Source organism: Setaria viridis, chromosome 1, assembly GCF_005286985.2.
Source record: "Setaria viridis chromosome 1, Setaria_viridis_v4.0, whole genome shotgun sequence".
Lineage (NCBI taxonomy): Eukaryota > Viridiplantae > Streptophyta > Magnoliopsida > Poales > Poaceae > Setaria > Setaria viridis.
Window position 1 is genome coordinate 15945679 of NC_048263.2, and position 26584 is coordinate 15972262.

At 47.0% G+C, this 26584-nt stretch overlaps 1 pseudogene; it reads left to right on the plus strand.

Annotated features, from left to right (window-relative positions):
• The first annotated feature begins 462 nt into the window (after positions 1 to 462).
• Positions 463 to 26369, plus strand: LOC117854410 (translation initiation factor IF-2, chloroplastic-like; annotated as a pseudogene).
• Positions 26370 to 26584: the final 215 nt, after the last annotated feature.

Here is a 26584-nt window from a genome sequence, read left to right on the forward strand (position 1 = left end):
TCAATTTCCTTCCGTCCGATCCAAAAATCCTCGTACCTCCGGTTCCTCCGCTCCGGTTCCGCGCCCGCGCGGCACAAGCACCATCCGCATCGCCTACCTCCATCTCCTCCGCAACAACCGTCGCCCTATCTCGCCGCCGCCACTGCCCACCTTGCACGATCCAGCTCCTCCCCGCCGCTTGACGACACCGTCTCCGTACCCACCGTGATGCTCCACTCGATCTCCGTACCCCCCTATGCGCTCGCCAGATCCCCCTCCGTCTACGCCACCGCGGTCGATGCCGAGGACCGGGCCATCGTGCGCGTCCATGGCCCCGACGGTTGCCCCGTCGTGTGGCGCCTCTACTTCTCCCTCCTCTACAAGGTGTCGGCGCCCCTCCTCCTCTGAGCCACCGCCGTCCCCTATCCTCCTCCGCGCCATCTCACCATCGCTGTCACCATCCAGGTCTACCCCGCAGCCCCCATGGACGTCGCGGCGGCCGAGCCAGTCATGCTCGCCGTGCCCCTCTCTGCGCCCTTCACCATCGCGTCCTCGCGCCTCAACGCTGTCTCCAATGTTGCCGTGCACTTTGAGCTCCGCAATGGCACCATCGGGTGGGGGAGGCCGCCGTGCTGCCATCCATCGCCGACGAGGACCAGCCGGCCGCGCTCGCGGCCCGCGACGTCGCTCCGCGTGCTACTCGACGAGGTCAGCCACCCCTCCTCCCCCCTCCCCCTCCCCCTTCCCATCTCAAATCTTTGAGAACATCAACATCTTGCATCAATTGAGATATGGGGTATGTATGTGGAATTTGTTCTAATATGTTCCATTATTTCAAGTTCTACATCTCAATCGGTTCAACATTTGCACATGGTCATGGTACAGGGTGTTCTAGAAGCAATCCGGATCAGCTGTGCTAGCTATCCAACAAAGAGGACATTTGATGAGTTTATTATTGATCGGTTTGGAATGCTTGCACCAGAGCTTGTGGACAGGTATGAATGCTCTAGCTGTGGGATTTAAGTAGGCGATATAAATAGGGGTGAAGCTCTAAGTGAAATATGCCAGTGAAATATATTCTGATTTTTCTGAACTATACATTTCAAAAAAAAAACTGAACGATTAAACTGAGCTCAATGCTTTTGCAGCTCTGATGAGAAGGCCGCTTGTGCAGCCATACGTGATAGAATGGGTTTGAAAGGATATCAGGTAGCCTATGTGTTGACGCCAGATTTTGACACGAGTAAAATCGGCGTTAGAAGAGGAAGAAATTAGAAGATGCGGCGAGACGCAGGGGCGATGAGTGGAAATTGGCCGATTGGTGCTACAGTCATGGATCGGCCGATTGACCGTTGGAGTTCCGTCTCGCCCGACCCCTGAGGTCTGGGATCGGATGCGTCTGACCCTCCAAGAGAGGATCTCCGCCTCGCCCGACCTTAGGTCCCAGGGTCGGAGTAGTCTGAGCTCTCGACACGTGGGTCCTAATCAGTTATCCCTTGCCGATGAGGTGAATAGAAATCGGCCGATTAGGAGGCTGGAATAGTTGGGCCGGTGTGGGCCTAAAGAGGATTACAAAGATGAAGAGGGATTCAGCCCATGAAGAGCGTGGTTATCGACTTAGTACGAATCGTACTTGTAAATATTCGTTTTCTGTTTAAGTTTAGGGATAGAGTCCTGATCGGATAAGAAGTCGCTTGTAATAGGCTATAAATAGCCACCCTTGTAGATCTGTAATCATCATCAACTCAATACAACAAACTACTATTTCCTCGTACTTACTTTCAAGCCGGCGACTTCGCCAATACTTTTCTCTTTTCACGAGTTTGTACGGGTTGGCAGGGCTGCATCAACTTGACCTCCGGCCGATCTTGTAAGTTCCGCTTATCGAATAATTTCTAAGCTTTAACTTCGGGCGCATCGCTGTCGTTTCGTTTAGATTTATTCATCAGTTATTGATATTTACTAGAATTCTAGGTTTTACCTGTTGTTCTGGTTTTATCACTAGTTATTCAGCTAGGAATCGGCAATTTCGGCTTTTCTTGTATTTCATCATTTGATCTATTTATCTCACGCGTAGCCGATTTAGATCTATTCTTAGTGTTGTTACTGTAGCGTTGTTTAGATTACTCCAACAGTTTTCTTTATTAACGCTGCCCGGTAATCGGCTGCATCATAGCCGATTTCTTTATTACGGCAAATCGGCCGATTCGCTGATAAGCTTCCTCGAGATCGGAACTTTAGTCGATCGCTACCTCTGGGATTTGACACGTTTCTCTCCCTGCCAATCAACAGGTCAGATTGGCTGGCACGCCGTGCGAACCGCACTAGGGTGATCACCCGAACAGGAGCTAAGCAAATTCTCCCGGGTCGTGTGTCCGACGCTGGGGATTCGACCAGTCGATTTCGAGCGCCAACACACTTTTGGCACGCCCAGTGGGACCAGTACAACCGCCACTATGTCGAAAGCTGCTGAAGTCTCGGAAGATAACGTCATCGAAGTGACAGAAGCAGACCTCAGGGACGATCAGAGGGAAGAATTGGAGAAGCAGAGGGCATATTACCGGAAGGCATGTCTGCAATCCTTCAGTCGCACCAGGAGCGGAGAAACTGTCAAAAAGACTCCGTTCCCAGCTCCTCGCCAGATCACAATCACCGAGGACTCGGACAAGATGTCCGAGATGGTTCAACAATCTGTCTATCAAGCTTTCATCGATCAATCCCCGGTGATTTCTAATACGGCATAAAACGCCGTCATCAGCTCCTTAGCTAGCGGCGTATCTCAAGGGTACCAGGGGCCGGCATATGCTCCACCAATTTCGGCTCCACACAAGAGTTATTCAAATGCTCCTTATTCGGCTTCTCAGCCGACCCAAATTCCAGTTGGAGGTTCTGGCGCCTCCTCATCGTCGACCTTTATGGGGTCTAATGGCGCACAATATCTTCATCCGCGTCCCATTCAGTTGTCCTCTGCGCAGTTTTCTCCTTTGAATCCAGCGCCTTGGGGGACACCCTCAGTGATGGCCGCCCAGGATCAACCGGCCAGCTATGGAAGTCCTCAACTCCAGGCATCTTTCCAGGCAGCCGTTAGGCCAATCATGCCACAGTATCAGCCTGTCACGCCAGAGATGAGCAGGGCGGCAGAAACAACGGAAGTACTTTGGGGCGTTGCGCCGCTCATACTATATGACGAAGCAGGCGGCTCATTCAAACAGCCGACCCTGACTACGCAGCCGGCTATGACACATCAGACACCGCACGCTTTCACTCATCATCAAGTCATCCCGCCACCAATATACCAGCACGTACCAGTTCCCCAGCCTACGGTATACCAGCAACAGCCGGACTTGTCGGCACGCATAACAGAGGTGATTCAAGAACAATTCGGCTTAAAACCGAAGGTGCAGACCTACACATACAGGACACCATACCCGCCTACATACGATTCACTACCGTTTCCCCATCGGTATAAAGTTCCTGATTTCACTAAGTTTTCGGGACTGGACGACACCTCAACTGTGGAACACGTGAACAGATTCATCATCCAATGCGGGGAAGCAGCGGCGCAGGATGCTCTACGGGTGCGCCTTTTCTTGTCATCCCTGTCTGGGTCAGCCTTTCAATGGTTCACCACATTACCACCCAACTCGATAATTACGTGGGCTGATCTGGAAAGGCAGTTTCACAAGTATTTCTACGCCGGGATACATGAGATGAAGCTGTCCGATTTAACCAGCCTCAGGCAGAGAAGCACAAGCCGATATCCTCATATGTGCAGAGGTTCAGGGAGATCAGGAATAAGTGCTACTCCCTGGCCCTGACTGATGCACAATTGGCCGATATAGCCTTCCAAGGTCTCCTATCTCATATCAAAGAAAAATACGCCTCACAGGAGTTTGAGAGCTTAAGCCAAATCGTCCACCGATTGTCTGGTCAAGAAGTACGCCCTTTCGATCCACGGAGGAACTTCCAGAAGAAGGTGGCATAGTTAGAAGAGGTTGAAACCGAAGAAGACACAGAAATCAGCCTTGCGGAATAGGTTAAAGGGAAGAAACCGATATCGTGTCCATTCGGAAAGAAGGAGCTGGAAACGTTCAGATTCGACACATCAAAGGCCGATAAAATCTTCGACCTCCTCCTCCAGGAAGGACAGATCAAGCTCTCGCCGTACCATTCAATTCCTTCTGCCGAACAGCTGAAGAAGATGAAATATTGCAAGTGGCATAACGCTACCTCCCATGATACAAACGAATGCAAAATCTTCCGGCAGCAGATACAATCAGCCATCGAGCAAGGCAGACTTAGATTTGAAGTTCCAACGAAACCGGCCAAGCCGATGAAGATCGACCAGCACCCCTTCCCCACCAACATGGTTGATACGGGGAGGAATTCGCTCCAAACCAAGGTACTGACGTCCGAATCGGCGAAGCAAAGCGGCGCTGTGGACCCCAGGAATAAAGCAACACCCGAAGACGTCAAGGGAAAACGGCGGATGGAAGATGATGACGACGGAATGGGAGAACCACGTAAGCCCATTACTTCTAAATTTCTGCTCAATAAGTATCAGCGGCAACATGAACGCTCGAGATCCCGGGAAGAGGCGATGCGGCGACATGAAGATCACTGGCGATGTCCGTTCTTCATCCACTGTTGGGAAAGCAACCTCAGGTTGCCATCGGCCGATAATTGCCCTGAGTGCAACGGCCCGTATCGTAACAATCAGCCGTTCAGAAGGTCTCGCTCCAGATATGGGAAATCAGAGCCGATCAGCAGGAACTGGCGCGACCAAGAAGACCCGCGCCCTCCAGTACGTGATCGGCTGGGGGGCAGAAGTGACCGATATGACCGGTCGGAAGGCAGGCGCGAACGAAATGATAGGCCGGAGGGCAGATTTGATCGACATAACCGGCCAGAAAACAAGGTTAGCATCCACAGTCGACTTGAAGAAATGGCCAATGCTTGGGTATCAGACGAGAGTCCTTTAGGACGTGAACCAGAATGGGAATGCGCCAGGCCACAGACCAAACTAGTAAACCCCAGGTGGTGCCCTGATGGATTGACCAAATCTCAAAAAAGAAGAATCCAACGTCTCCGCCAGTGGGAACAGCAGGAAGAAGAACAATGACATACGACGGATGAGAAAAATGGCAGGTCTCAGGTCTGGCACCCCAAAAGAGGCGACAGGGGAGACGATGAATTGGCAACCGACATCGGCATGGTTTTCATACTGCCGATGGAGTTCATGACTCCTGCCGACCGACAAAACATGTCAGCAATAGAAGAGCAGATGGCACAATTGGCTTTGGAACCAATGACAGCCACGTTCGAGAAGCCCGAAGATGACAAACGAGAACACCTGAAGGCGTTGTTTCTTAAAGGGCATGTCAACGGCCGACCCATCACCAGATTACTAGTAGACGGAGGAGCTGCAATTAACATCATGCCGTACGCCATGTTCCGGAAGCTAGGGAAGAATGATGACGACCTGACCAGGATAGATATGATGCTAAAGGACTTCGAAGGCAACGTATCCCCCGCTCGCGGCACTCTCTGCGTCGACCTCACCATCGGCAGTAAGACCCTTCCTACTACTTTCTTTATCATTAATGGCAAGGGGTCCTACAACATGCTACTCAGCCGAGACTGGATACATGCAAATTGCTGTATCCCGTCCACAATGCATCAATGCCTCGTGCAATGGGTCGGTGACAATATCGAGGTGGTCACCGCCGATTCCGCATACAGCGTCGCGGCAACCGACACGCAGCAGTGGAGCTGCGAGAACATCAAGTGCATATCCGGGAGAATATGGGACACTGATTTCTTGAAGGTGTCCGATTTTGGCCTGCAGCCGATTCGAGTAGTCGGCTCTGAAGACTCAGACTAAATGGATCAGTTAGCCCGAGAAGATGGGAAGCTGGGACACGGATTCACGTCGGCCGATTCATTAGAAATGATAGACTTAGGCGATGGTACCAAACCAAGGCCGACATTTATTAGTGCAAATTTGGATCCGGAATACAAATGTAAATTGACAAATTTATTAAGAGAATTTAAGGATTGCTTTGCTTGGGAATACCATGAGATGCCCGAATTAGACCGATCTATTGTTGAGCATCGGTTACCCATAAAGTCGGGGTATCGGCCGTATCAACAGCCTTCACGGCGGTGTAATCCTAAAATCCTACCAGACATAAAGGCCGAAATAACGCGGCTAATCGAAGCAAAATTTATTCGGCAATGCCGTTATGCCGAATGGATCTCCAACATTGTACCAGTATACAAGAAGAACGGAAAGCTACGCGTATGCGTCGATTTCAGGAACCTCAATCAGGCCACACCAATGGACGGATACCCCATGCCAACGGTCGATGTGCTGATAGATGCCGCCGGAGGACACAAGGTTATTAGTTTCATGGATGGAAACGCTGGGTACAATCAGATACTAATGGCCGAAGAGGACATATCCAAAACGGCCTTCAGATGCTCGGGTCACCTTGGTTTATTCGAGTGGGTGGTAATGACTTTCGGTTTGAAAAACGCCGGCGCTACGTATCAGAGAGCCATGAATTACATATTTCACAAACTTATCGGCATGCTAGTAGAAATCTACAGCGACAACGTCGTAGTCAAATCAAAAGGACACCAGGAGCACCTAGCCGATTTACGACAGGTATTGGAATGCACTAAGAAACATGGGCTGAAGATGAACCCGAATAAGTGTGCCTTCGGCGTATCCGCCGGACAATTCTTAGGATTCATGGTGCATGAGCGAGGAATAGAAATTAACTGGAAGACCATAGCGGCCATCAACAAAGTTGTGGCCCCGCAGAATAAAACTGAATTGCAATCTCTAATCGGCAAGGTGAATTTCATCAGAAGATTCATATCTAATCTGTCTGGGCGAATCCAAGCCTTCACACAATTATTAAAGTTGAAGCCCAACCAGGAGTTCATATGGGGGGAAGAGCAACGCAAGGCATTAGAAGATATCAAGCAGTACTTGGTCTCACCACCAGTATTGGTCCCACCTCAAACTGGTAAGCCGTTTAAACTATACTTATCAGCTGATGAACGAGCTATCGGGTCGGCTCTGGTCCAGGAGTTCGAGGGAAAGGAACGAGTAATTTATTATGTCAGTAGAAGACTTCTGGACGCCGAAACAAGGTATCCTCCAGTAGAACAGTTGTGCCTATGCCTTTACTTCTCATGCACCAAACTCAGGCACTATTTGCTATCGGCAGAATGTGTGGTCGTATGCAAAGATGATGTGGTAAAGTACATGCTGTCATTGCCGATCTTGAAAGGACGAATCGGAAAATGGGTTTTAGCTTTGTCGGAGTTTGATCTATGATATGAATCGGCAAAGGCCGTTAAGGGTCAGGTCATGGCCGATTTCGTTGCCCAGCACTGTGGACCAGAGGCCACCTTCGTGGAACCAGTACCTTGGACCTTATACTTTGATGGATCATCATGCGGGGCCGGAACAGGAATCGGCATCGTCCTCATATCGCCTCGGGGGGCAAGCTATGATTTCTCTCTGCCGATAGAAGCATCCGCCACTAACAATCAAGCAGAATACCGAGCTGTACTGAAGGGGTTACAATTATTAAGGGAAGTCAAGGCTAATTCTCTCGAAATTTTTGGGGATTCCATGCTTATTGTGGATCAATTAACAGGGAGGTCCGAATGCAAGGACGATGTGTTGAGGATTTATTACGAAGATTGCCTGCAGCTTCTGAAAGAATTCAAGTCTGCAGTTATTGAGCACATCCCAAGGAATCACAACGAGGATGCCAACAAGCTCGCCCAACATGCATCTGGGTATCGGCCGATTCAAGGCGCTATGGCTCTAGAGCTCGCGGCCAATGACTGGCGAAAGGAGATTGCCGATTACCTGAAAGATCCATCTAAGAAAGTGGATCGGCGGGTACGATTTCATGCTACCAAATATGTGTTACTGGAAGACGACTTGTTCTACCGAACAATTGATGGCGTCCTACTCAAGTGTCTAGGAACGGAGGAGGCTAAGACTCTGATGGGAGAAATCCACGAAGGAGTGTGTGGAGCCCACCAGTCGGCACATAAGATGAAATGGATGATTAGGAATAATGGGTACTACTGGCCAACGATCCTCGAAGATTGCTTCAAATATTATAAAGGATGCCAGGATTGTCAGAAATACGGGAATGTCCAACGTGCGCCCGCATCGGCCATGAATCCCATTATCAAACCATGGCCGTTCAGAGGTTGGGGAATAGACCTCATCGGCCAAATCTATCCTCCGTCAAGCAAAGGGCACAAATTCATTCTGGTGGCCACTGATTATTTCACCAAATGGGTGGAGGCGATTCCTGATAGAGTCGGAGTGCCCGATCTTTCGGTGAGTGGAGATAAATTCGACTTGGTGGAAATAGACCCTCACGATCCGACTACGACGAGCGAACCCGAAGCGCCAATGCAATCGCTGAACCAACTCCCGATGGTTACCAACCTCGCCGGTGCGAGATCAGCCTGATCACGAAGATCGATTCCTGTCCGCAATCGAAGAACGAACAAGAACAAGAGGCGAGCAATCTAAATATCACTCGAAGGTGGAGTTCTGAATCAACAAGGACAGCGCGTATTTGCGCGTGTTCAAGAGTAGCTAAAGCTAGATGTAAAACAAAACTCAAGTCGTAAACAAAAAGGACTCGGACTAAATAAAGGGGGCGCAGCCCCTGGAGTCCGAAGGGGTCACGGCGCCCAACCCTAGGCGCCCCACCTGGGCTGCCCTGTTGGGCCATCTTCTTATTCCGATGGGCCTTCGTTCCTTAATAGCATGATGAAGTTTAATTCTCTCGCACGGGCTCGAGTGATTGGCCCAACTGGATGAGCAACTGTAGGCGCCTGAGGTGGAGGAGCAACTGGAGGCGCCTGAGGTGCTGCTGGTGTAGATGTACTCGTGGTGTCCTCATCATCCTCCCCTTCTTGAACTGAAGTCGTCCTCGACGGCAACTCCTCATCTTCGCCCACATACGGTTTCAAATCTGCAACATTAAAACTCGTGGAAACACCAAACTCCGCAGGCAGGTCAAGGATATAAGCATTATCATTAATCTTGGTTAGCACTTTAAAAGGACCAGTAGCACGTGGCATCAATTTAGAACGACGTAAGGTAGGAAAACGATCCTTCCTCAAATGCAACCAAACCAGATCACCCGGTGCAAAAGTAACATGTTTTCTCCCTTTACTACCCGCAACCTGATATTTAGCATTAGCAGCAGCAATGTTTTGTTGAGTTTGCTCATGCAAGCTAATCATTTGATCAACATGTGCAGCGGCATCTATGTGTGGGGTGTCCTCGGCATCAAGTGCAAACAAATCAATAGGCGCCCGAGGAATATAACCATAAACAACTTGAAAAGGACACATCTTTGTAGAAGAATGCGTTGCATGATTATAAGCAAACTCAACATGAGGCAAGCAATCTTCCCAACGTTTCAAGTGTTTATCTAAAACAGCCCTAAGCATAGTGGACAAAGTTCGATTAACCACCTCAGTTTGTCCATCAGTCTGAGGGTGACAAGTGGTGCTAAACAGCAATTTAGTTCCCATTTTATTCCATAGTGATCTCCAAAAATGACTGAGAAACTTAGCATCACGATCAGAGACTATTGTATTTGGAATACCATGCAAACGAATAATCTCGCGAAAGAACAATTCAGCAACATTGCTAGCATCATCAGTCTTATGACAAGGTATAAAATGAGCCATTTTGGAGAAACGATCAACAACCACAAAAATACTGTCCCTCCCCTTCTTAGTTCTAGGCAATCCCAAAACAAAGTCCATAGAAATATCAAGCCAAGGGGAAGTAGGAACAGGCAAAGGCATGTACAAACCATGGTTGTTTAATCGTGACTTAGCTTTCTGGCAAGTAGTGCAGCGGGCAACAAGGCGCTCAACATCAGCGCGCATCCGAGGCCAAAAGAAGTGGGCAGCCAGCACTTCATGCGTCTTGTAGACGCCAAAGTGCCCCATGAGACCGCCTCCATGCGCTTCCTGTAACAACAAACGACGAACCGAGCTAGCTGGAACACACAGCTTGTGAGCGCGAAACAGGAACCCGTCCTGTATGTGAAATTTGCCCCATGGTTTGCCATGAATACAGTGGGCGAAAGCGTCTTTGAAATCAGCATCATCCACATATTGATCCTTCACAGTTTGCAAGCCAAAGATTTTAAAATCTAACTGTGACAGCATGGTATAGCGACGAGACAAAGCATCAGCAATGACATTTTCCTTCCCGCTCTTGTGTTTAATAATGTAAGGGAAAGACTCAATGAATTCTACCCATTTAGCATGACGACGGTTCAGGTTTGTTTGGGTACGAATATGTTTTAAAGCCTCATGATCAGAATGAATTATAAACTCGCGATGCCAAAGGTAGTGCTGCCAAGTATGCAAAGTGCGCACTAAAGCATAAAGCTCCTTATCATAAGTAGAATAATTCAAGCTAGCACCACTTAATTTCTCACTAAAGTAAGCAACCGGTTTTCCTTCTTGTAACAAAACAGCACCTAGCCCAATACCGCTAGCATCGCATTCAAGCTCAAACACTTTAGTAAAATCAGGCAACTGCAAGAGAGGAGCATTGGTTAACTTATCTTTCAAGGTGCTGAACGCAACCTCTTGCGAATCACTCCAAACAAAGGGAACATCCTTCTTTGTAAGCTCATGTAGAGGCGCTACAATGGAGCTAAAATCACGAACAAACCGGCGGTAGAAACCTGCAAGGCCAAGAAAGCTTCGAATTTGTGTGACCGTCGTCAGTGTAGGCCACTCCCGAATGGCATCAATCTTGCTGCTATCCACCTCAATGCCCTGTGGAGTAACAACATAGCCAAGAAACGAGACACGTTGTGTGCAAAACATGCATTTTTCGAGGTTAGCAAATAAATGGGCCGCACGCAATGCATCAAAAACAGCACGCAAATGTTCTAAATGCTCTTCCATAGACTTGCTGTAAATGAGGATATCATCAAAATAGACAACTACAAACAATCCGATGAAGGGCCTCAGAACTTCATTCATCAAACGCATAAATGTGCTGGGAGCATTTGTCAAACCAAACGGCATAACCAACCATTCATATAACCCAAATTTCGTTTTAAAAGCCGTTTTCCATTCATCACCTAATTTCATGCGAATCTGATGGTAGCCACTACGCAAATCAATCTTAGTGAAAATAATGGCACCACTAAGCTCATCTAGCATATCATCAAGGCGTGGTATAGGGTATCGGTAGCGAATGGTAATGTTATTAATAGCACGACAGTCTACACACATACGCCATGAGCCATCTTTCTTTGGAACAAGTAACACAGGAACGGAGCAAGGGCTAAGAGACTCACGAATATAACCCTTGTCAAGCAACGCCTGTACCTGGCGCTGGATTTCCTTCGTCTCATCCGGATTTGTACGGTACGGTGCGCGGTTCGGAAGCTGTGCGCCGGGAATGAGGTCGATCTGGTGCTCAATGCCACGAAGTGGTGGAAGTCCCGGTGGCAAATCTTTTGGAAAGACATCAGCGTACTCCTGCAAAATGTTAGCAACCGCAGGGGGAATATCCAAAGATGGTGCATCATCAAGTGAAACGAGCACACTAGAGCATATAAGGACATAGCATGGCAAAGGAGCATCGCGTAACTCAGCAAAATCAGCACGTGTGGCAAGCAAAACAGGAGCATTCAACTTGATTTCAGAATTAAGAGATGTCGATGGTTCAAGTTGTTTAGCAGTTTTCGCAGCTCTAGCAAGATCATCTTTAAGAATTTGTTCAGGTGTCATTGGATGTATAATTATTTTCTGACCCTTAAACATGAAAGAATAGTGATTTGAACGACCATGATGCAAGCTATCAGTATCATATTGCCAAGGTCGCCCAAGTAACAGAGAGCATGCTTCCATGGGAATAACATCACAATCGACAAAATCAGAATAAGCACCCATGGAGAAAGGAACACGGACTGATCGAGTAATTCTAATTTTCCCACCATCATTAAGCCATTGAATGTGATATGGATGTGGATGCTTACGAGTGGGTAAAGACAACTTTTCAACCAGCGTGGTACTCGCCAAATTGTTGCAGCTGCCGCTGTCGATGATGATGCGAATCGACCGCTCCTGCACAACGCCCTTGGTATGGAAAAGAGTGTGTCGCTGATTCTTCTCGGACGGTGCGACCTGTGTACTAAGAACACGCTGCACAACAAGACTTTCATACCTATCGGCGTCACCCAGGTTGACATGTACCTCCATAGCTGCATGGTCAGTGGCAAGCATCGCATGTCGAGTATCTTCAGAATCACTAGCGGAAGAGTACTCACCATCATCACGAAGAAGCAAAGTGCGCTTGTTCGGACAGTCCCGAATCACATGGCCAAATCCTTTGCAACGATGACACTGAATATCCCGTGTACGGCCTGTGGGAGGGGCGGCGCCTGTGGAAGGGGCAGCGCTTGCAGGTTTGGCCGTTCGCTCGCGCGGTGTAGTGGTGGGCGTGGGTGGCGCAGGGAGAGCGGGTGCGGAGTTGGATGTCGAGCTTCTTCCTGCAAAAGAGTTAGAATATGTCTTCGAGCGGCGTCCCTGCACTTCACGTTCAGCTTTGCAAGCATATTCAAATAATGTTGTCATATCTGTGTAGTCCTTATAATCAAGTATATCCTGAATTTCGCGGTTCAAACCACCACGAAAACGTGCCATAGCAGCATCGGTTTCCTCCAATAACCCACAACGAATCATGCCTATTTGTAATTCCTGGAAATATTCCTCAACAGATTTGGAACCTTGCTGAAAACGTTGCATTTTATTAAGCAAATCGCGAGCATAATAAGAAGGCACAAATCTGTGGCGCATAGCAGTTTTTAATTGCTCCCAAGTGGTTGGAATGGTATTGGGATGTTTGTGTTTATATTCACGCCACCAAATTAAAGCAAAATCAGTAAATTCACTAATAGCAGCTTTAACTTTAGAATTAGCAAGAATATCATGGCATGAAAATTTCTGTTCAACTTCTAATTCCCAATCAAGATATGCAGCAGGATCATATTTGCCATTAAAAGGTGGGATTTTAAATTTAATCTTGGAAAAGGAATCATTACCACCGGAACGGCGTGGCACGCGGCGGGCACGGCCTCGGCGGTCGCCATCGTCCTGGTCCGAGTCACCACCATAACCCTGCTGCAACTCTGCGACTGTAGTGTGCAATGCATCGAGTCTTGCCACAACTGAGTCGAGTGTGGCCTTAGCGGCCGTCTGTGCAAGGTCGAGCTGATCACACCGCTCGGTCGTCGAGGAGATCGTCGAGTCCAGCCGTTCATGAATCGTCTGAATGTCGGTGACAAGCCCTTCAACTTGCGCCCGTATGCCCTGCAGCTGGTTAGCCCCCGCGTCGACATCATCTGCCATGGTTAGCGCAAAGACAAGAACACAAGCGACGACAAAATAGGGGTGTAACAGCTCACAAGGCGCTCACACTAGTGCTGTTATCAAATTCTTATCCGTTCTTACCACGCACACAGGGGCGAACTGCAACCAACCGGTGGAACTCACGAAAGATTGGAGGAGCGATTGCCTGGAGAAACAAAATATGCTCGTCGTAGAACTATGTGGAGTTCTGGGAAGGCTGCACTCAAATGAAGGATTAGCACAAGCAAACAATAATGCAAAGTTGAAAGATAGTGCCAAACACGTAACAAGAGTTGCTGGTAACAAGGAAAAATCGAAAGAACAGAGGCAAGGTGGAGAGGGCGCACCTCTTTTTTTTTTTATTTCTGTTTTTTTTTTTCACAGAGGGTGCCCCAAAACTGATAATATGAACACAGAGGATCTCAAATATCAAATTGCGGCACACACTTTTTCTGAAAGTACAGGGGTATTCCGGCAAATTGTGGCACACACTCTCTCTCTCTCTCTCTCTCTCTCTAGAGTAAGGCGGACCTCAGAATAATAAAGGACCAAGAAAGAGAGATACGGATGTGAAAGGCTGGCACGGAATGCGTGGGGGAGGGGGGAATTAACACCAGAGAGTCGTGACCCAGGAGGAGTCACGGCGCGCGCAAAGGGAGGGTCCACCGAAACAAATCCGAATCACCTTCCTTCTCCCTGTTGGATTCTTCTTCGTCTGTTTTTTTTTTTTGCTTCTTTCCTTTTTTTTTTTTGATTGCTTTCGATCTTTTTTTTTTTGACAGGGGAGGGGCGATCGGAGTAGTGGGATGGCGCGGCGCGGTTGTCGCGGGGGGAGGTGCGGTGGGCGCGGCTGGTAGGGTTGGCAAGCAGCGGAACGGCGGCGGCGGCGAAAACTAGGGTTAGATGAAAAACGAGAAACAAAAGATTAAACACAAGTAACCAGCAACAATTGAACGAGTAGGCACACAAATTCAACAAAGACACTTATTGAAAGAATGTGCGAGGCTAAACGGTTGCTGGGACAAAGGATCTAACCTGAAAAAAATTTGTTTTGGTTTTTGTGGACTGTAGGAAGGGAAAAACACTCGGTAAAACTCACCGATCAACCTGGAAAGCTGATACCACTTGATAGAGTCGGAGTGCCCGATCTTTCGGTGAGTGGAGATAAATTCGACTTGGTGGAAATAGACCCTCACGATCCGACTACGACGAGCGAACCCGAAGCGCCAATGCAATCGCTGAACCAACTCCCGATGGTTACCAACCTCGCCGGTGCGAGATCAGCCTGATCACGAAGATCGATTCCTGTCCGCAATCGAAGAACGAACAAGAACAAGAGGCGAGCAATCTAAATATCACTCGAAGGTGGAGTTCTGAATCAACAAGGACAGCGCGTATTTGCGCGTGTTCAAGAGTAGCTAAAGCTAGATGTAAAACAAAACTCAAGTCGTAAACAAAAAGGACTCGGACTAAATAAAGGGGGCGCAGCCCCTGGAGTCCGAAGGGGTCACGGCGCCCAACCCTAGGCGCCCCACCTGGGCTGCCCTGTTGGGCCATCTTCTTATTCCGATGGGCCTTCGTTCCTTAATAGCATGATGAAGTTTAATTCTCTCGCACGGGCTCGAGTGATTGGCCCAACTGGATGAGCAACTGTAGGCGCCTGAGGTGGAGGAGCAACTGGAGGCGCCTGAGGTGCTGCTGGTGTAGATGTACTCGTGGTGTCCTCATCAATTCCGCTAAAGGCCGTAACATCGGCCGCTATGGTTGACTTTGTAAGGGACCATATCGTCTACCGTTTCGGCATTCCCCAGACTATCATGACCGATCAAGGAACGATGTTTACATCAGGAGAATTCGAGGAGTTCACGGCCGATATGGGAATCAAATTGTTAAACTCCTCTCCGTACTATGGCCAAGCTAATGGCCAGGCCGAATCTTCCAACAAAGGGATAATTAAGTTTATCAAGAGGAAGATAGAGGAACAGCCGAAAAAATGGCATTTATGTTTGACTGAAGCCCTATGGGCATACAGGATGGCTTGCCATGGGGCCACCAAGATGTCCCCTTATCAGTTGGTATACGGTTACGAGGCGGTACTACCATGGGAATTGAGGGCAGGATCGAGATGCACTTCACTCCAGGATCAGTTGGCGGCCGATGACTACTCCTCACTCATGAAAAGGGAACTCGACGACTTGGCTGGCCAACGATTGAGAGCTCTAATAAGTATTGAGGAAAACAAGAAGAAAGTAGCCAGATGGTATGATAAGAAGGTCAAAGTCAAGCAGTTCTCTCCAGGAGACCTAGTATGGAAGTTAGTGCTGCCGATCGGGTCGAAAGATTCTAAATTCGGTAAGTGGTCCCCCACGTGGGAAGGGCCATATAAAATCGGCAGATGTGCTCCAGGAAACGCTTATATTCTAGAAACGATCGAAGGAGAAGAGTTTACTAGGGCTTTGAACGGAAGGTACTTGAAAAGGTACTACCCTAGTATATGGGTCGGAGCATAAGGATCAACCACGATGAACAAGCACACAGCCGATACAAAAGGAATCGTCTAGAGAAAAAACATAATCGTCCAAATCGGCCGATATATTATTCGGTACGGACGATGGGTTACACGGCCGACGCGGTACAAGTCGCCCTTAGAACAAAAAATAATTAACCACGCCTCTTCTTAAGCTCTCTCTCAACCCGACCTAGTTCTATCAGAAGGCGGATGTGCCGTTCTTCTATCTCTTTCATCGCGGTCTCCGCTTCAACTTGACGGGGAGGAGGATGACTCCGGTCCATTGCCGGACGTGATGTTCCTGCTGCTGCATCTTCAAGGATGATTTGACAAGGAACCGCGTGACTTCTGTCGGCTTGAGGTCGCCGGTGGTCGTTGCCGTCAAGGAAGTCCCAGATCCGTCGGATGTCAGCAGGGACGTGCTCTTTGAGTTCGTCACGATGGACCTTGATTAAATCCTTGTCTTCTTGTGACAACGGTTCGTCGGAGTACACGAGTCCGATGACTCGTTCGAGCTCAGGACTAAGACGCCGCGGCTGGGAAAAGCAACAATATACATATGGCCACCGAAGATGTGATTCTCTTCAGAGGAATTAAACTGAGAAAGAGAACGAAGGCGAAACTTTTACCTGATTGACAGAGGAAAAGGAAGAGGATGAAGAAGACATGACTGCAAAGCGCGCCGACGGGAACAAGTCAGGGAAGATAAGGCCGAGTTAAACGAGTGCTCTCAAAATAGAACCGAAGCCGGTACTTATAAGCAAAGAAAGCGTGGATGTTTGGTAGGACGCGTCCCATCAGAAGTAAAAAGGGTAATAAATAAGGGGGCGCCGTGAAGGATGGTCAAAGGAGGTATTAATGTTCGTACAAGACTACCAGTGCTTTTACAGGTCACCCAGAAGGGCGTTGATAGCCGCGATCGCTCGGCGCCGGATCTGATCGACAGAGTCTTGGACCCGTTGATCATCCTCCGCCGATCCAGGGACTTCTGACATATGGCGGTGGAGTTTGAGGGCTTCGTGAGCCAGGTGCTGCCTCTCCCGTTTCAGATCGGCGATGACGGAAGGAAGTTCCTGAAGCCTCTTCTCTTCGGCGGTTATTGCTTTGGTCACCTGCTCCATCTCCTTGGTAAGCTCTGCTCTTCGGCGTTTGAGGTGATCTATCGTGCCGACAATTCCCGGGTGAGAGTCTTCGAGAAAGTGGATCCGTTGATGCACCTCTTGAGCTTGACGCTTGTACGTGTCTTCTTCTTCACGAGTCTTGGTCAACTTGGCGCGATCGGCCATGTGATGCAGGGCCTTAAAGGCCGGAATCCTCATTGACTCGATATACGCGGCCGGCGCCAAGGCTTCTTCCGCTTCTTCTGGTACTCGCCTGCTGACGTCACCAAAAAGTTGCCGAATCGATGAGGCATCTTCTACTAATCGGTCGATGTCCTCTTGAAGAAGAGATCGTATGCTTGCAAGTTTGGCACGAACGTCATCAGGAACGGAGCTCAAAGTGACCTGACGAGAGGCGACTTCCTCATCATCGGAGAGTGTGACCGCGAACGAAAAAAGACTGGTGTTGGGGGTGTCCTGTTCCTGGAAAGTAGTAAATCAAAAAGAAAACAAATCGGCCGATGGTGATAGCAAATCGGCCGATTAAGGGTGGGAAATCTCTTACCTCCTTAAAATGGATTTCTTCAAACTGCGTTTGAGAGACCGTTACCCTCAATTCAGGGGCTGGTACCATTGGTTCGTCAGAAGAAGAAGACTCCACAATGATTGGCACTTTGCTCGGGCCAGCTTCTCGAAAGATGACCAATGGTTGATTAGGCGGGGCACTTAGCGTGCCGGTGACCTGTGTCAAAAAATTGAATAAGAACATCATTCAAATACTAGGAGAATGGGTTGAAGGGTAGTATACCTAGGCAGATGGAAGCGTTGGCGTTTCGACGACCGATTGGGTTGCTGCCGATTGCTGGGGGTCCACGGAGGTGATTTGTGCAGTCTAATATAAGAGGAGTCAGTATAGAGATGGCAACCGGAAAGATCGGACAACAAGTTTACCTGCATGGCCTCCACCAGTAATGATGCAGCAGCTGCCCCAGCTTCCGTGACGACTTGAATGTCTACTTCTCCAGCAGTTGGAAGGGACGGTGCGACCGAAGTCTCTGCCGATGTAATCATAGGAGGATCAGCCGATTCTATATGAGCACGTACTCGGCGACTGGTCTTCTTGAAACCTTCTTCTGCACGTTCTTCGCTCGACCGGCGATAACGTCCATGGAAGGGGCATGATAGCCGATAAGGGGGAAGGTGGTGTATGGATAACGGTCCTCTATCGGCCGGCCACTCCGGCTGCGTTTTGGGGGAACGTGGTTTTCAGACTGAGTCAACAGCAAGAGTTAGTATATGCGTTTAACAACATTAGTAAGGAATGAAAATCGGCTAGGGAAAAATACCTCGGCATTCGGATCGATGTTGGCTGGATCCAGGAGGTTGTAGTATGTCGATGCAGAAGTGCAGAACAGGTACTGTTTCATTTGGCCCACCATAGCTTGAATGGTTGGACGGCAAAGGGGGCTACTATCCATTCATTCAGGTCTATGGTACTGGAGTCTGGGATCCGATCTCGCAGCCGATTATAGTCAAGACCCTTGGTGAGTTCATCTCTGAACTTTGGTCGGCCGGCGAAGTATGCCTGAATCGGCAATTGACCCATGCCGAATTGCCGTGCTGCAACGGAGGGGTTGTAGAACTCATACGTAGGAGCATCCTTCCCCGAGAAGAAGTTGGCCGGTAAGATTCCCGGTTTGATTAATTCGTCTGTGAGGTCTTCGTCGAATCGGCCAGTGGTCGAGTCAAAGCAAGAAGGGAGCTCAAAGATTGGGTCATCCCTCTGATAAGGAAACCAGACAGTTGCATCTTCACTGAAGCCATTATAAAAACACCGGAAGTATTCGGCCACCTTGGTAGCAGAGTACGAGCAACCGGAGAAGGCCGATGCCGCTTCGCCGAAGGATGTACATCGGCGTCGGACAGTGGGATTCTCTGCCGATTCAATGTTGGGGAACGTCATGTGCTCTACTCGCTGCTGAGAAATCTTGCTCATGTACAGGTTAAGCCATAAGTTGATAAACCACCAGGGTCCACAAGGGTTTCCAATCAGCTCCCCTTCGGATAATTTAACACCGATTTGGTGAAGCATGTGGTAGGCTGCTCCCAGTAGGTGCTTTCCGAGATGAACAGAAGTCCCTGCCGATAATGCCTCGGCCAGAGCTTGAGTGTTGGTGGACGGACCAGCTGCTCTCCCACAGAAGAAGTGTTTTTCCACCAAATCATTAGGAAGGCCGTATGCTCTCTGTTCTCGACTGATCCGGCCCTTCTGTTGCATCTAATGAACCCCTTCCATCCGCCGATTCCCCTTGTGTCCAGCCGATGAGATGTCGTAGCTAAAAGGCGAAAAGGGGTGTCTGGGGAGGAAATGTCCAGGCCGGTCAGTAAGACTACATCGGCCAGAGTGGGGGTCATGGGTCCGTGTCCAAAAAGGAATGCATTGAGGGCATCGGACCAGAAGTAAGAAGCTGCCATCACTAATGGCTCGTTCCGTTCCATTTGGGACAAGGATAGATCCATGCACTGGCCGATTTTGAGCACGTCCCATTGGACCTTCTTAGAGGCGGCTATCAGCTGGTACCATTCCCTCCAGCCGGGAGTTTCATTCGGCCATGACCTAAAGGTACCCGACCAATGATCTAGGTCCATAGTTGATTGCTTGAAAGGGACCCTATGGGTTTCCAAATTGATTAAGTCGGTTGGATCTGGGCTTCCCATGGGACCAAGGCAGATAAGGCCGGGGGTTTCTGTGAGGCGAATGGTAATGTGATGCCTAACCGCCTAAAAAAGGAAAAGGGGGTGCGGGAGTAAGAAATAGATCTAAAGTAAATGCATTACTAATAGGGAAAGTTTCGGTAATGACCTCCGGGATGAAGCTCCTCGTAATCGGCGGGATCGCTGGTGCAGCTGCAGATGATGAAGCCGCCAATGGGATCTCGGTTGAAGCCCCAACTTTCACTGACGGAGTTCCTTCTCCCGTCGATGGAGCCGCCGCCGTTGCTACTGGAACCTCCGCCGAAGGCGCCATCTCCGGAGCTTTGGGCGTTGGTGAAGTGCCTGAAGGTGCCGCAATTGGAGAAGTAGGAAGGAATGTGAATGGAAGGAGGCGCCGGAGAACTGGAGGACTAAGGAAAGCGCTGGAGGGAGAAGAAGGCATGTGCGCTGAGGAAGGAAGACGTGAGCTCGTAAGGGAAGTACGGGATGTGCTGATATTTAAAGGAGGTCTGAGAAGGGGTAAAAGTGGAATTTTTACCGCACCAGCGTTTCGAGTTTTTCGGGAGGAGTGGTTGTCGTGGGCGCCCGTTGCAAAAAGATTGCAATCATCAGGTTGGAGACCGCGAAACGGAAGGATATTTTCATTGCGCCTGTTTCGGACGGGAAGTTGAAAAGAATTTCGAAGTAAAGACTATGTTTTACTCCGAAATTGGGGGGCATGTGTTGACGCCAGATTTTGACACGAGTAAAATCGGCTTTAGAAGAGGAAGAAATTAAAAGATGCGGCGAGACACAGGGGCGACGATTGGAAATCGGCCGATTGGTGCTACAGTCATGGATCGGCCGATTGACCGTTGGAGTTCCGTCTCGCCCGACCCCTGAGGTCTGGGATCGGATGCGTCCGACCCTCCAAGAGAGGATCTTCGCCACGCCCGACCTTAGGTCCCAAGGTCGGAGTAGTCTGAGCTCTCGACACGTGGGTCCTAATCGGTCGTCCCTTGCCGATGAGGTGAATAGAAATCGGCCGATTAGGAGGCTGGAATAGTTGGGCCGGTGTGGGCCTAAAGAGCATTATGAAGATGAAGAGGGATTCAGCCCATGAAGAGCGTGGTTATCGACTTAGTACGAATCGTACTTGTAAATATTCGTTTTCTGTTTAAGTTTAGGGATAGAGTCCTAATCGGATAAGAAGTCGCTTGTAACAGGCTATAAATAGCCACCCTTGTAGATCTGTAATCATCATCAACTCAATACAACAAACTACTATTTCCTCGTACTTACTTTCAAGCCGGCGACTTCGCCAATACTTTTCTCTTTTCACGAGTTCGTACGGGTTGGCGGGGCTGCATCAACTTGACCTCCGGCCGATCTTGTAAGTTCTGCTTATCGAATAATTTCTAAGCTTTAACTTCGGGCGCATCGCTGTCGTTTCGTTTAGATTTATTCATCAGTTATCGATATTTACTAGAATTCTAGGTTTTACCTGTTGTTCTGGTTTTATCACTAGTTATCCAGCTAGGAATCGGCAATTTCGGCTTTTCTTGTATTTCGTCATTTGATCTATTTATCTCACGCATAGCCGATTTAGATCTATTCTTAGTGTTGTTACTGTAGCGTTGTTTAGATTACTCCAACAGTTTTCTTTATTAACGCTGCCCGGTAATCGGCTGCATCATAGCCGATTTCTTTATTAGAGTAAATCGGCCGATTCGCTGATAAGCTTCCTCGAGATCAGAACTTTAGCCGATCGCTACCTCTGAGATTTGACACGTTTCTCTCCCTGCTAATCAACAGGTCAGATTGGCTGGCACGCCGCGCGAACCGCACCACGGCGATCACCCGAACAGGAGCTAAGCATATTCTCCCGGGTCGTGTGTCCGACGCTGGGGATTCGACCAGTCGATTTCTAGCGCCAACACTATGTCAATGGGTGAATACAGGAGATAAAACAATCTTATACAGCATATACTTTTTTCGCAAGACCTCATCTCGAAGAGCAGAAGTATTGGCAAATGCTGTGCAACTAATCCAGAGGCGTATAAAGACACATCTTATGCGAAAGGAATTCATCAAATTACGAAAAGCCTCAATTAAATCTCAGAAGTTCTGGAGAGGTATTTCTTCCATTTCATCCATTTTTTTACTGCTCCGGAGATGATGGTGCCTCATATATGTCTTGTGTTTTGTCTGCCAGTTTCTGGCCATTTCATTCATGAGATGATGGAATTGAGGTTTGACTCCCTAAATCATTCTGGCTGATCCAATTTCATCCATGGTGTTGGTGTAGGATTGAGAATCAATCATTGAGACTGTATGCATTTTGTTGTTCTGGCTGATTTCTTAATGAGTGTTTTTCAAAAAAAATTTGCTTAATGAGTTGATTGAAAGGACAGATGATAATGCAATCGTGTTGTTTATTAAAAAATGGTTGTGCTTATATGTATGTTGAAAAGGAATTATTGATTATGTTTCCTTCATTCATGGAAACATCTGTCCTTACAATGTGTGGATATATTGAAAAATCATCATGTCTCTGTTGTTTCAGCTAGCCCGCTATCATCGATTGTTCAGATATAGGCCCTGACTAGAAATGAAAGCCTGATACATTTTCTTCTCCACACATTGAGCTAAAGTCTGATCTCTCAACTGCTGGGCTGCCCGCTTCGCAAATCACAATTTTCCACTGCTCATCTACGTAACTTCCTATGCGTTCAACTAAATGACTGAAACAACTTGCTTCCCAGTAGGAATTTACCCAATTCATGATCAAACTTTCTACTGAATTGAGGAGCATAAGAGAAAACTAAAGGAAGAATGAATTTACCCAATTCATTGTTTTGCTGGAACTCAGAATGTCGGCAATGCTCTGCTCAGCCTATTCATGAAGAAAGTAAAGATTGAAGATCCATCGCGGACAAGGCTGTGAGCTGCACGCCTGCTTTTTTTTATTGACAGGACCAAGCGTCCATGCATGATGTACCCCAAATTATGTTTGTACTGGTTCTTTTATTACAGCCATGATATTAGTGGTCAGCTCCCTAAAACTTATTTTCATTCCCCTAACAATTCCAAGTGGTTGTTTATATATAATGCCCATTCTTTAACATATGATTGCAATCAGTAAATAGGTTAACAGCTGCCACTATGCTATATGTGTGTGTCCTCTTATCTATATGCAAATATTGTTACAAATAATTAAGTTGTCCTCAAATTTTTTGTTACAAGACATATAATTTTCTTATCTGTATTAAATCCATCCAGTTTGTATGCAGGAACTGATTTTGTAGATCCTATTGATTCTTCATTCCATTTTACTCTCTAGAGTATAAGCTTTCTCAACAAGGGGGTTGGAAAATCTGGTCTAGCAAACTGTACCCGATGTTCCTTGCTTTTTTCGCTTCTTGATGGAAGTCTGTACCCCGTATTCGTTCTATAAGTGCTGAAAACACAATTGTCATTCTATGTATTTGCAGTTTTGATCAGACCTCTACATTTGGCTTGATGACAATAGCTGGTTCCTGATTCGTGAAATGCTCTTAGAGGTTAGCTTCTATATTTTCTGCATATTAGTTTGGATTTTATTCATATCTGCGGCATACGTAGCTTCTGCATATTAGTTTGGATTTCTTGAAGGTTACGTGATGAGGAATCTTTGCGGTGCTTTTCAGGCACCTTATTTTCTTTGATGCTCCTTTATTGGGGAGGAGGCGCCTCTTGACGCAGGGACTAATCCTGATATGCTTTTGTACATCATAGAATGCTCAACATCTGAGACGTATTTGCAGTTTTCTATTTGTTTATTCTTATGTGAAGGTAACATTGCCCAGGTAACATTCCATTTTTATTTGATGTGCCAAATTCAGTAATTATCGATCATATTGGGGAAATGTGTCTTTCTGGAACCAATGAAGTGAATTGCATGTTAAATTTCAATGAAAACAACATGTGCGACTTAAAGAAATTTCAGTTGTAGCATACATTTGTATGATTCTTGACTTACAATATGGAGATCATTATTCATTCATGATCGTTGGATGCTAGATCTGGGAGAAGATTACTTGACCTTTGCTCGATTTGTGGAAAGATTTGACTGATTATTGTGACATTAGCTTTTGATTCAGATTTTTTAGTGTTGTGCCCCGATTATTGTGACGAGTGTCCGTAACGTTGTATTATGAGAATGCATCAAGACCCTCCCCTTTATTGAAATAAAATATTAGAACAATAAAGCTGGATCTTGATAAGTCACATAGATCACCATGCTAATTCCACTTTATTTTTGCTGCATTAATTGATTAATTATTTGAGAAAGGCTAGATGCAGATTAGTGACAAATTACACAATTTTCAAGCAGTTGTGACTGAACTTTAGTAAGTCGCTTTGTGCTGGTCATAGATTCTCCTAAGCAGTTTGACAGTGAAAATAGCTGTGTTCCAAACATGCATTATAACCAATGACTGAGCAGTCTTGGAACGGCGGTGTTAAGCATCCTGAACTTTTCTCAAAAAATGTTGGCAGGTTATTGGCCTGAATAATGTTCCCCTTGCTGGTGATGAATTTGAGGTTGTTGACAACCTTGATGTTGCACGTGAAAGGGCGAATGAGCGTGCTGGAACACTGGATATAGAAAGGATATCTGCAAAAGCTGGTGAAGGGAAAGTCACACTCTCATCAATTGCAGCATCAGTTTCATCTGCAAAGCAAGCTGGAATTGATACACATGGGCTAAATGTCATCCTAAAAGTTGATTTTCAGGTAGTGGCAACACTTGCGAGCGATGTGGACCTTTGTTTAATATCTTGTCCTTTCTTTTTAAACAAAGTAACAATTGATCAACAGGGTACGATTGAGGCCATTAGGCAAGCTATCCAGGTGCTACCACAAGAAAATGTCTCTCTGAGGTTCCTACTTCAAGCTCCTGGTGATGTGAGTGTTAGCGATGTTGATCTGGCTGTTGCTTCGGAAGGAATTATATTTGGCTTTAATGTCAAAGCTCCAGGATTAGTTAAAAACTATGCTAAGAAGAAAAGTGTTGAAATTCGGCTGTACAAGGTGATCTATGATTTGATTGATGATTTGCGGAATGCCATGGAAGGTCTTCTTGAACCTGCTGAGGTAAACCGACACTTTTTATAACTTTTAAACCAGTTGATTTGATGAAGTCTAAAAAGTTAATGGGCTGTGTTATTACAAATTGAGGTCAACATGTTTTCAAAGTATAGGTATATCCTTTGCTTCAGGCAGAACAATTGATTTGATCCTTCAACTTTCATCTCAGGTTCAAATTTGTTACTCGACTATCAAATTGGCCAATCTAGACCTCAAAATTTTATTTGATAGGAATATTCTTTACTTTGTCGATTAGGATGCTAGCTGGGAGCTTTCCTATTTTTTGTAAAGACAAGTTATGTTACTGAACTACTTGTATACTCATCCTCAATACATATTTCTTCTCCAGGAGGAACTACCAATTGGTACTGCGAAGGTTCGAGCTATTTTCAGTAGTGGGAGTGGCAAGGTAGCAGGTTGCATGATTACTACAGGAAAAGTTGTTCAAGATTGCAATGTCCGGGTCCTTCGTAAAGGGGAAGAAGTATATGTGGGCTAACTTGATTCCTTGAGAAGGGTGAAAGAAACTGTTAAGGAGGTACTCAAAATCATCAAAATTCCTACTGCAGTTCACTTCTTGGCTAAAATATTAATTGAAGAAACAATTTTCACCCTTTATTTTCATGTCTTGCTCAACTGGTTAGGGTGGGAGGTGTGATTGTGCACTCTAACCACCTAGGTTCAAGTCCCCTCTGGCTCGAATTTGGGTGCATATTTTTTCTTAATGAAAAATCACCTAGCTCCTCCTTGGTTGATCTAATTTTTTTTTCATGTCTGAACTGTTTTTTTTTCTCAGCGTTACTTTGTTTTGCTCACATGCATGATGTATTTTTACATGTGAACAAAAAAAATGCTCATGGTGTGAACTGGATTTTTCCTTTCCACTAGGTTGGTGCAGGGCTAGAGTGTGGTATTGGGGTAGATGACTTTGATGAATGGGAGGAAGGCGATGTTGTAGAAGCATTCAACACTGTAAAAAAGGCAAGAACCCTTGAGGAAGCCTCTGCAACCGTGACTGCTGCTCTTAAGGATGCAGGCGTCCAGCTGTAGAATTGGCGATGATCATATGCACTGAGCGGTTTAACAGCTATAGCAGCCTGTGGCCAACAATTTTTTGGCGACAAAGCTGGAGCGCATTGGTCGAGCTGCTAAAGAATCATAAGCATGTGCTTGTACAGAAGCAATGTTATGCAGGCCAATTCATGGTGTCTGAACTCGACCATGTTGCGCCTCCAGAGAGCTGCCTGCTGAAAATTGGTGTACATAGAAAAGATGGGATTAGCTGTTCTACCCTTTTTAGCTTTGCCTCTAACAAGTAGATAATGGATGTGTCTAATTTTGCGACTATTGATTTTTGACACGAGATGTAACCTGCAACGGTGATGCCATCATTGTTCAATCATCATCCATACACTTCATAATTGGTAAAAGATGTATTCTGTGGAGAACATATCAATAAAGAATTAAAAGGAGTGGGAAAGGAGTCTGCTCTCCTAATGTGTTACAAATCTGTCTTGAATCTATTACAAAAGATTCAGTTCATATTCTAGATCTTATGGGGCCCTGTTGTCTGATCTCTCCCACTTAGCTTGTTTGTGGTTTTATGGATCATGTGAAGTTACATAGTTTTAGTTTTGGCCACATGGTATAAGAATTGTAAAAGATACAGTTAGACTGACTAAGAAGTTTGGAAGTGTCAGATTTGGTGACCGACAGTCCAGCA